We start from the raw sequence: 10,289 nt of genomic DNA on the forward strand, positions 1-10,289 counted from the left end.
ACCTTCAAGTTTACCTTTAGAGAATCCTGGACTAGGACTCCCAAGTCCCTTTGCACTTCAGCATTATGAATTTTGTCACCGTTTAGAAAATAGTCCATGCCTCTATTCTTTTTTCCAAAGTGCAAGACCTCGCACTTGCCCACGTTGAATTTCATCAGCCATTTCTTGGACCACTCTCCTCAACTGTCTAGATCTTTCTGCAGCCTTTCCACCTCCTCCATACTACCTGCCCCTCCACCTATCTTTGTATCATCGGCAAACTTAGCCAGAATGCCCCCGGTCCTGTCATCTAGATCGTTAATATATAAAGAGAACAGCTGTGGTCCAACATTGAACCCTGCGGGACACCACTCGTCACCGGTTGCCATTCCGAAAAAGAACCTTTTATCCCAACTCTCTGCCTTCTGCCTGACAGCCAATCATCAATCCTTGTTAGTACCTTGTCTCAAATACCATGGGCCCTTATTTTACTCAGCAGTCTCCCGTGAGGCACCTTATCAAAGGCCTTTTGGAAGTCAAGATAGATAACATCCATTGGTTCTCCTTGGTCTAACCTATTTGTTATCTCTTCAAAGAACTCAAACAGGTTTGTCAGGCATGACCTCCCCTTACTAAATCCATGCTGACTTGTCCTAATCCGACCCTGCACTTCCAAGAATTTAGAAATCTCATCCTTAACAATGGATTCTAGAATCTTGCCAGCAACCGAAGTTCGGCTAATTGGCCTATAATTTTCCATCTTTTTCCTTGTTCCCTTCTTGAACAGGGGGGTTACAACAGCGATTTTCCAATCCTCTGGGATTTTCCCTGACTCCAGTGACTTTTGAAAGATCATAACTAACGCCTCCACTATTTCTTCAGCTATCTCCTTTAGAACTCTAGGATGTAGCCCATCTGGGCCTTGGAGATTTATCAATTTTTAGACCGCTTAGTTTCTCTAGCACTTTCTCCTTTGTGATGGCTACGATATTCAACTCTGCCCCCTGACTTTCCTGAATTGTTGGGATATTACTCATGTCTTCTACTGTGAAGACTGACGCAAAGTACTTATTTAGTTCCTCAGCTATTTCCTTGTCTCCCATCACTAGATTACCAACGTCATTTTGGAGCGGCGCAATGTCTACTTTTGCCTCCCGTTTGTTCTTAATGTATTTAAAGAAACTTTTACTATCATTCCTAATCTTACTGGCTCGCCTACCTTCATATTTGATTCTCTCTTTCCTTATTTCCCTCTCTTTGTTATCCTCTGTTTGTTTTTGTAGCCTTCCCAATCTTCTGACTTCTCACTACTCTTTGCCACATTATAGGCTTTCTCTTTTGCTTTGATGCATTCCCTAACTTCCTTTGTCAGCCATGGCTGCCTAATCCCCCCTCTGATAACCTTTCTTTTCTTTGGGATGAACCTCTGTACTGTGTCCTCAATTACTCCCAGAAACTCCTGCCATTGCTGTTCTACTGTCTTTCCCACTAGGCTCTGCTCCCAGTCGATTTTCGTCAGTTCCTCCCTCATGCCCCTGTAGTTACCTTTATTTAACTGTAACACCTTTACATCTGATTCTACCTTCTTTCTTTCAAATTGCAGATTGAATTCTACCATATTATGATCACTGCCTCCTAAGTGTTTCCTTACTTTAAGATCTTTAATCAAGTCTGGCTCATTACATAACACTAAGTCCAGAATGGCCTGTCCCCCCGTGGGCTCCATCACAAGCTGTTCCAAAAAGCCCTCCTGTAAACATTCAATGAATTCCCTTTCCTTTGGTCCACTGGCAGCATTATTTACCCAGTTGCTATAAACTGCCTGCTTACCATTGGCTGGGGACTAATGACAATCCCACAATCCTGTGGGAGTATGAGCTTCCCCAATGAGGGGGGCGGAGAAACCATTAGTAAACTCCAAGTATAAATAAAGCTGGCCAGTTTGGGAAACAGCAGGAAGGAGTGTGCAGCAAGGGAAGTTGCTGCTGCTGTTATATATGTATGTTATTGTAAATGAATGTTATTACTTTGTATCCTTAAAACTTGTGCTGGATTATTCATGGCCCTCACAAAACTGGCAACGAGGGTTAAAGTGAATAGCTGTCTACACTGCTGAAGCCACCTCCCTGGATTTTTGTTGGATACAGGTTGGAAGTTGTTTTCTATTATACCATGCCTCTGGACAGACGTTTGGATGTTTTTGATGCTGCGCTGGAAAGCTGGAACCAGTACACACAACGGATGCGTTACTATTTCCGGGCAAACAATATCACCGAAAACGAGCGGCAGGTGGTCATATTGCTCGCCGCCTGCGGCCCGCCTACGTTTGGGGTGATTAGGAGCCTTACGTACCCAGCTGCGCCGGACACCAAAACGTTTGATGAACTTGTGAATATAGTGGGGCAACATTTTAACCCAACCCTGTCCACGATAGTCCAGCGTTACCGGTTTAATACCGCTGAGAGGACCCCTGGAGAATCCCTTGCCGATTTTCTATCCAGGCTACGCAGGATTGCGGAGTACTGTGACTATGGTGAGACCTTGTCAGAAATGTTACGCGACCATTTCGTTTGCGGTATTAACAATGCGGCCACCCAGAGAAAGTTGTTAGCTGAGCCAACATTGACTTTTCAACAGGCCATTCAAATAGTATTGTCCCGAGAGAGCGCAGAACGAGGAGTGCAGGAGCTACAGGGAATGGAAGTGCCTGCCTTGGGGCGCAACCCCTAACCGTCTGAAAACGTCCCCCCGCACTCCTGCAGTACCTTGGGTGAGGCAACGTCCGGACCGACGCCAGTGGCCGTCGGACATTCCTCCCCGAAGGGAGCCTTCTCCAGAACCAATGGATGAGGAGCCACGTCCGTGTCAGACTTGTAGGCGCCGACCCCGTCGCGGACTGCTGTCCTGGGGGCGCCAGAGGCGCCGTTGTTCCGTCCGAAACTGGGACCAGCCCAGGGGCCATAACTGGGACCAGCCCAGGGGCCGTACCTTCCATGTGGATGAACCTGCGGCGACTACTCCTGAGGACGTGGAGACGGAGGACGACTGCCTGCAGCTGCATTGTCTGGCAGCTCCCCGTGTGGCCCCCATTAAGGTGACAGTACGGGTAAATGGCCACCCGCTTGAGATGGAGTTGGACACTGGCGCAGCGGTCTCCGTGATCGCCCAGAGGACATTCAACCGCATCAAGCAGGATATACAGACCCTTACATTAACCGACTCACAGGCCAGGTTGGCCACCTACACGGGGGAAGCACTGGACATTGCAGGAACTATGACCCCTGTTGTTTATGGATGCCAGGAGGGGCGTTTCCCACTTATCGTGGTGCGCGGCCATGGGCCCAGCCTGTTGGGTCGGGACTGGTTGCGCCATTTGCGGTTGCAATGGCAGCACATCCTCCAAACAGTTTCTGAAGGGTTGACTGAGTTGCTATGACAATACCCAGATGTATTCCAGCCTGGTTTGGGGAAAATAAAAGGGGCTGTAGCCAGATGCCACAGTTCGCTTGTGTGGCGACTATAAACTTACAGTGAATACGGCTTCCCGACTCGACCGATATCCAATGCCTCGCATAGAGGATCTCTACGCGAAGCTTGCAGGTGGACTCTCGTTCACAAAATTAGATATGAGTCACGCCTACCTGCAGTTGGAGCGGGACACTGCCTCCCGACCATATGTAACGATTAATACACACCGGGGCCTGTATGAATATACACGGTTGCCCTTTGGAGTATCCTCTGCCTGCGCAATTTTTCAACGTGTTATGGAGGGCATTTTGAGAGGTTTATCACGTGTTGCTGTCTACTTAGATGACGTTTTGATTACAGGGATGTCGGAGCAGGAACATTTGGAAAATATGGAGGCTGTCCTTAGACGCTTTTCGGAGGCTGGAGTCCGTTTACGTCGCACAAAGTGCGTATTTCAGGCAAAGGAAGTAGTCTACCTAGGTTATCGGGTGGACCGCGAAGGTTTGCACCGCGTCGCAGAGAAGGTGCGTGCGATTCAACAGGCTCCCGCCCCGACTGACACTTCGCATCTTCATTCTTTTCTCGGTCTCGTAAACTATTACGGGAAGTTCCTCCCCAATCTGGCAACTACGTTGGCCCCTTTGCACCTTCTGCTAAAGAAAAATCACACCTGGGTTTGGGGTCAGCCGCAAGAAACCGCTTTCCGGCGGGTAAAGCAACAATTGTCGTCATCTGGGTTACTAACCCACTATGATCCTGGAAAGCCTTTGCTCGTCACATATGATGCATCCCCGTATGGTATTGGGGCCGTCCTGTCCCACAAGATGGAGAACGGGGCCGAGCGACCGATAGCTTTCGCCTCCCGCACATTGACTGCAGTGGAGAAAAAGTACACGCAGATCGAGAAGGAGGGCCTGGCAGTGGTTTTTGCGGTTAAACGCTTCCACCAGTACGTGTATGGCCGTCATTTCACTATCGTGACTGATCATAAGCCTCTGCTGGGACTTTTCAGAGAGGATAAGCCAATACCGCCCATTGCTTCCGCACGGATCCAGCGCTGGGTTTTGTTGCTTGCTGCATACGAGTATTCTCTGGAGCACAAACCAGGAACGCAGATAGCAAATGCCGTCGCACTGAGCTGATTCCCTTTATCGACCGGCCCCATGTCGACCCCCACGACCGGTGAGGTGGTTGCAACCCTAAATTTTATGGACACCTTGCCTGTCACTGCATCACAGATCCGTGAGTGGACCCAGACGGAGCCAGTCCTGTCAAAGGTTCGGCACATAGTCCTGTATGGTGGGCAGCATAGACAGCTCCCAGGCGAGTTGCGGGCATTTTCCTCCAAGCTGTCAGAATTCAGCGTGGAAGACGGCATCCTCTTGTGGGGGACGCGTGTGATTGTCCCGGAAAAAGGCCAGGAGCTGATACTAACAGACTTGCGCAATGGGCATCCAGGTGTGACCAAAATGAAAATGTTGGCCCGGAGTTATGTCTGGTGGCCAGGCCTCGACACCGACATTGAGAAGGTGGCCCAAAACTGCTCCATTTGCCAGGAGCATCAGAAGCTTCCGCCGGCCGCGCCCCTACATCACTGGGAATGACCAGACTTGGGCACGCTTGCATGCAGATTTCGCAGGCCCTTTTCAAGGATCCATGTTCCTTCTATTAATTGACGTCCAGTCTAAATGCCCAGGGGACAACGTCCTGCGCAACAATTGAAAAGATGCGTTTGTCGTTTAGTACGCATGGCCTCCCCGAGGCGCTGGTCACGGATAATGGCACTCCATTCACGAGTGAGGAGTTTGCGAGGTTCACGAAGATGAACGGCATACGCCATATCCTCACTGCCCCTTACCACCCGGCTTCAAATGGGTTGGCAGTACAGACATTCAAAAGAGGCCTAAAGAAGCAGTCTTCTGGATCAATGGACACGAGACTGGCTCGCTTTTTGTTTACGTATAGGACCACCCCCCCATGCGGTGACTGGGGTAGCTCCCGCAGAACTCCTAATGGGCCGGAGACTTCGCACCCGCCTTAGTATGGTTTTCCTGGACATTGGCGCAAAAGTACGCCGCACACAAGAACGGCAGGGACAGGGATTTTCTCGGCATTGGCCGATTCGGAAGTTTGCGCCCGGTGACCCAGTGTTCGTTCGGAATTTTGCTGGTGGTGCCCAGTGGGTTCCTGGTGTAATCTTTCGCCAAACGGGCCCTATATCTTACCAGGTGCAAGCCCAGGGTCGTCTCCAGTGCAAACATGTAGACCACGTTCGGTCCAGAAGACTATCCCCTCAAACGATTCCCCGCCCCCGGAGCTCATTTCTACAGCCGCAGAGACCAGAGACAAGGGAAGGTAGTCCTCACAATCTTCCACTGGTGCCTCACTCGAAGCCTGCACAGGTCGTTACAGAACCAAATGGAGATAGAGACGCTGACATGATGGAGGCAGCTCATACTCCCACTGTTAGGAGGCCTGTACATAACTCCCATTGTGGTTTTTTTGCCTTTGTGGTTCCTCAACTCCACCCACACAAACTCCACATCATCTGACCCTATGTCGTTTTGTGCTATTGATTTAATTTCACTCCTAATTAACAAGGCAACCCCGCCCCATCTGCTCACCTCTCTGTCTTTTCGATAGGTTGTGAATCCCTGGATGTTTAAATGCCAGTCCTGAACCTCCTGCAACCATGTCTCTGTGATGCCTACCACATCATACCTGCCAGTCACAATCTGGGCCACAAGCTCATCTACCTTGTTCCGTACGCTGAGTGCATTTAAATATAGCACCTTTAATTCTCTTTAGAGCACCTTTAACTCTCTATCGGCCGGAGAATCAGAGTTCCCGACCAAATCGAGGGTGGCGCCGCTGTCGCGATGCTCCACCCCCTCCAAAATCTGCACCACATTTTGACAGCCTCAGGACATTGCTTGAGGCATGCCCCCCGATGCTCCGCCCCCGACCGGCCGAGTTCCCGATGGTGTGGGTCGCGTGTGGTCCCATCCTGTTGGGAATTTGGCGTGGCGGCTGCGGACTCAGTCCAGCGTGGGACCACAGTCGGGGAGGGCCGATCCACGGGCAGGGGGTGACATTTCTCGGGGTTGGAGGCACTATGGGGGGGGGGAGTGGTCTGGGGCGTGCGAGCCGTCCAAAGGGGGGGGGCACTATTTTGTGGGCCGGGTCCGCAAGCGACCTTTGCCATGTAGCACAGCGCTGCCGCTGCATGCCAGCGCAGTGCGCTTGCATAGCCACAGACCTGGCAATTCTCCGGGGCATATCAGCAGCTGGAGCCAGGTGTTCTACACTGCCGGCATGCTAGCCCCCAGAAAAATGGGAATTCGGTGGCCGTTTGGCGCCATTTTCTCTGCTGTAAAACACCACCATTCCCACACCGACGTGGGGACATAGCCCCAGAATCGGAGACTCCAGCCCTTGATTTTTGTTACGGAGCCCCCAGCCCTTCACTTTTGCCTTATTTTGATGAAGTTATTGATTATTGTTTTATTTAAAAGAGTACAGAGACGCTTCCTAACACAGGGGTAGAGTGGAGCCTGGGGAGGTATGAGGGGGAGGTGAAATGAGAAAAAGGTTGATGAAGATATTTTGTCATCGAGGAAAAAAGTTGGGGTTATCTTTGCTTCCCAGCATAATCGTGGAAAAGTGACCCATTTTCGCAATGCAAGGAAAATTACAATAGTCTTTTATGTGATTGAGGTGGTAAATGGCTAAAGCAGTTGTCTGTCATGGCCATTCAAGTTGAGGCAGTGGAGAAGAGGGCCCTCCTCGGGGGGGGGGATTGTTTGAGGTGAGAGAAGGGACAATGACATCAAAGGTGGAGAATCGGGTGTGGTTTAGCACAGAAATGGGGTAAATTTTCCTGTCCCACTCACTGTTATAATGAGATGGAAAATGTGGACCATTTAAAGGTCCTTGACCTCTGGTGGGAATTACCTGTCTCAAGGAGGGAACAATCGGAAATTTCCACTCATTGTGTTTAATGGACGGCCAAAGGATAGACAATGGAGATATAGAAATACAGTTGTTAAGTGAATTTGGAAATACCTTTTCCCAAATGTATACCGGAGGTTTAGAAGTAGTGCTGGGGTGTGGAATGGGCATACGATGGTGAGTGCTCCAAGCAAGTGACCAGGAATGGCCTTATCTGTGACTGTTAAGAAGGGACGAGTGAGGCCATGTGAGCTGGCAAGGGCAAGGGAATGTCTATGACTATTGATTGTGGAGTTTACATGAAGGAAGATATTAGGGAGGATTAGGGAGCAGTGAATTCAGAGGAGGGAAGGCATGAGGAGTTGAATCCACAGAATCCCTTCAGTGCAGAAGGAGGCTATTCATCCCATCATGTCTGCACCGATCCTCTGAAAGAGCACCCTATGTGCCCACTCCCCTGCCCGATACCGTAACCATACCTAACCTGCACATTTTTCGACATTAAGCGACAATTTAGCATGGCCAATCCACCTAAGCTGCACATCTTTAAACTGTGTGAGGAAACCCACGCAAACATGGGGAGAAAGTGCAAACTCCACACAAACAGTCACCCCAGTTTGGAATCGAACCCAGGTCCCTGGCACTGAGGGGCAGCAGTGCTAATCACTGTGCCACCATGTCTCCCGTGGTGCTGCAACTGAAGGTTGCAGTTACAGGATGGAAAGTCACTCGGTGTGGAAGCTGAAGGATGAAAGCAGTGAAGATAGCTCAGTGAGAAGATCGGTATGATACTAATAATCTTTATTAGTGTCACAAGTAGGCTTACATTAATACTGCAATTAAGTTACTGTGAAAATCCTCGAGTCACCACACTCCAGCACCTGTTCGGGTATATTGAGGGAGAATTCAGAATGTCCAATTCACCTCACAAGCACGTCTTTCGGGATTTGTGGGAGGAAAGCGAAGCACCCGGAGGAAACCCGCACAGACACGGGGAGGATGTGCAGACTCTGCACAGACAGTCAGTCAAGCCTGGAATTGGACCTGGGACCCTGGCGCTGTGAAGCAACAGTGCTAACCACTGTCCTAGCATGCCGCAGATACTTTGTTGGGCAGTAGAGAACGAGATTTTAAATGAGAGCTGAGAGAAAACAAAGCATGGAGCACCTGGCTCTAGCTGCCAATACGCCCCGGAGAATTGTGAGATGCTCAAAGGAGTAGAGAGTGTCAGAGAAGTTGGGGAGAGTGACCAAGGTGTGATTTGTTGCTAAGAGTTGCATCACCACAGTGACAGTCAAGTGATAGAAGGTGTAGCCCGGAGGGGAGGTGGTGGTGTAATGATATTGTTATTGGACTAGTAATCCAGAGACGAAGGGCAATGCTCTGGAAACCCAGGTTCAAATCCCACCACAAAACGTGAAATTTGAATTCAATGGAAATCTGGAATTAAAAGTCTAATGATGACCATGAAACCATTATCGATTGATGTAAAAACCAAACTAGTTAACTCATGTCCTTTAGGGAAGGAAATCTGCCACCTTATCGAGTCTGACTCAAGACCCACAGCAATCTGATTGACTCTTAAGTGCCCTCTGAGATGACCTCATATTCAAATTAAAGGCAAATAGGGATGGGCAATAAATGCTGCCCAGCCAGCGACACCCACAGTCCCTGAACGAATAAAAAAAAATTAGCTGTCGTCACTCCTCATGCTAGTTTCCTTCAAGGCCATGATGCGGATGCAATCTTCCACAATAAAGTCATGCATGGATTGTAAGAGCATTGTTCATGAGTCAACAGACATTTGTAAGGAAATTCCTGGTCGTGTGTTTTTTCGGCACCGTGGCCCATGTCCCACCCTCAACCAACACCCCATTATTATTTGAAATGCTGTTGCTGGGATCTTGTTGTGTACACACTGACAACCATTCAAGAGTAGCTACATTTCAAAAGTACTGCGTTGGCTGTGGAGCACTTTGGGATGTCCTGAGATTGCGAATGGTGCTATGTAAAAATTCTTCCCTCCTTTTTAGTGGAATCATACTGTAAATGAAAGGATTTGTTCATTTTCTCACATAATATTATCGCTACCCTGTAATCCCTAGGAAGTGAAGCACACTGGGAAGTTTCTAAGAGCTGTGATGAGGAGCACTTAACGATGCTCTCTTTTCGAATAGAAGTTCTTTTTCCGAACATTCCTGTTCAATCCTTGGGATCTGAAGTGAATCAGGGTCCCGCTGGCAGACCTCCAGTGCTTCCCCCTCATAAGACAAACATCTGTCAGCTGAAGCCAGTGCTTGACTGACTCCCCTCCCCTTCCAGATGTGAAGGAAGTGTTTGAGCTTCAGGGCATCACAAAGTTCTTTCAACCTTTACAAGGTCTCATATTCACACAACAATCGCACTCTGAAAATGAATTAGAAATAAAGTTATTTTTGTTTGCCTTTCTAAATTTAATTTCCAGGATACAAGATGAATATAAGATACAGATGTTTCTTGAAATCCATTTTGTCAAGCTGTCTTGAAATCTGTAATAAATCATTGCATGCAGAGGGCTTTTGCATTGCAAAGAAATGTTTGGAAAACATTACGGAAATTACCCAGTTACCAGAGATTGGCTGGCGGGGTCTGTCAGAAAACTTAGGTATCCAACTCTAGCCCCAGTTATTCAATCATAGTCCCAGATTGTCTCCAGTGTTGTATTGGATCTATCAGTCCCATTTCCCACATTCTGCTCCGCCAAATCGTGTCAATGTCTGACCCTCAGATCCTAACCTCTGCTCCATGTCCAATCCCAGTCCCTGGTTGTTGGTCCCTCAGATCTACCTCAGAACTGCCTCAGCTCAAACTCCTGAACTTTGGACAAGTCCCAGTATACTTTCCTTTACCTC

This window comes from Scyliorhinus torazame, chromosome 21, assembly GCF_047496885.1.
Source record: "Scyliorhinus torazame isolate Kashiwa2021f chromosome 21, sScyTor2.1, whole genome shotgun sequence".
Taxonomy (NCBI): domain Eukaryota; kingdom Metazoa; phylum Chordata; class Chondrichthyes; order Carcharhiniformes; family Scyliorhinidae; genus Scyliorhinus; species Scyliorhinus torazame.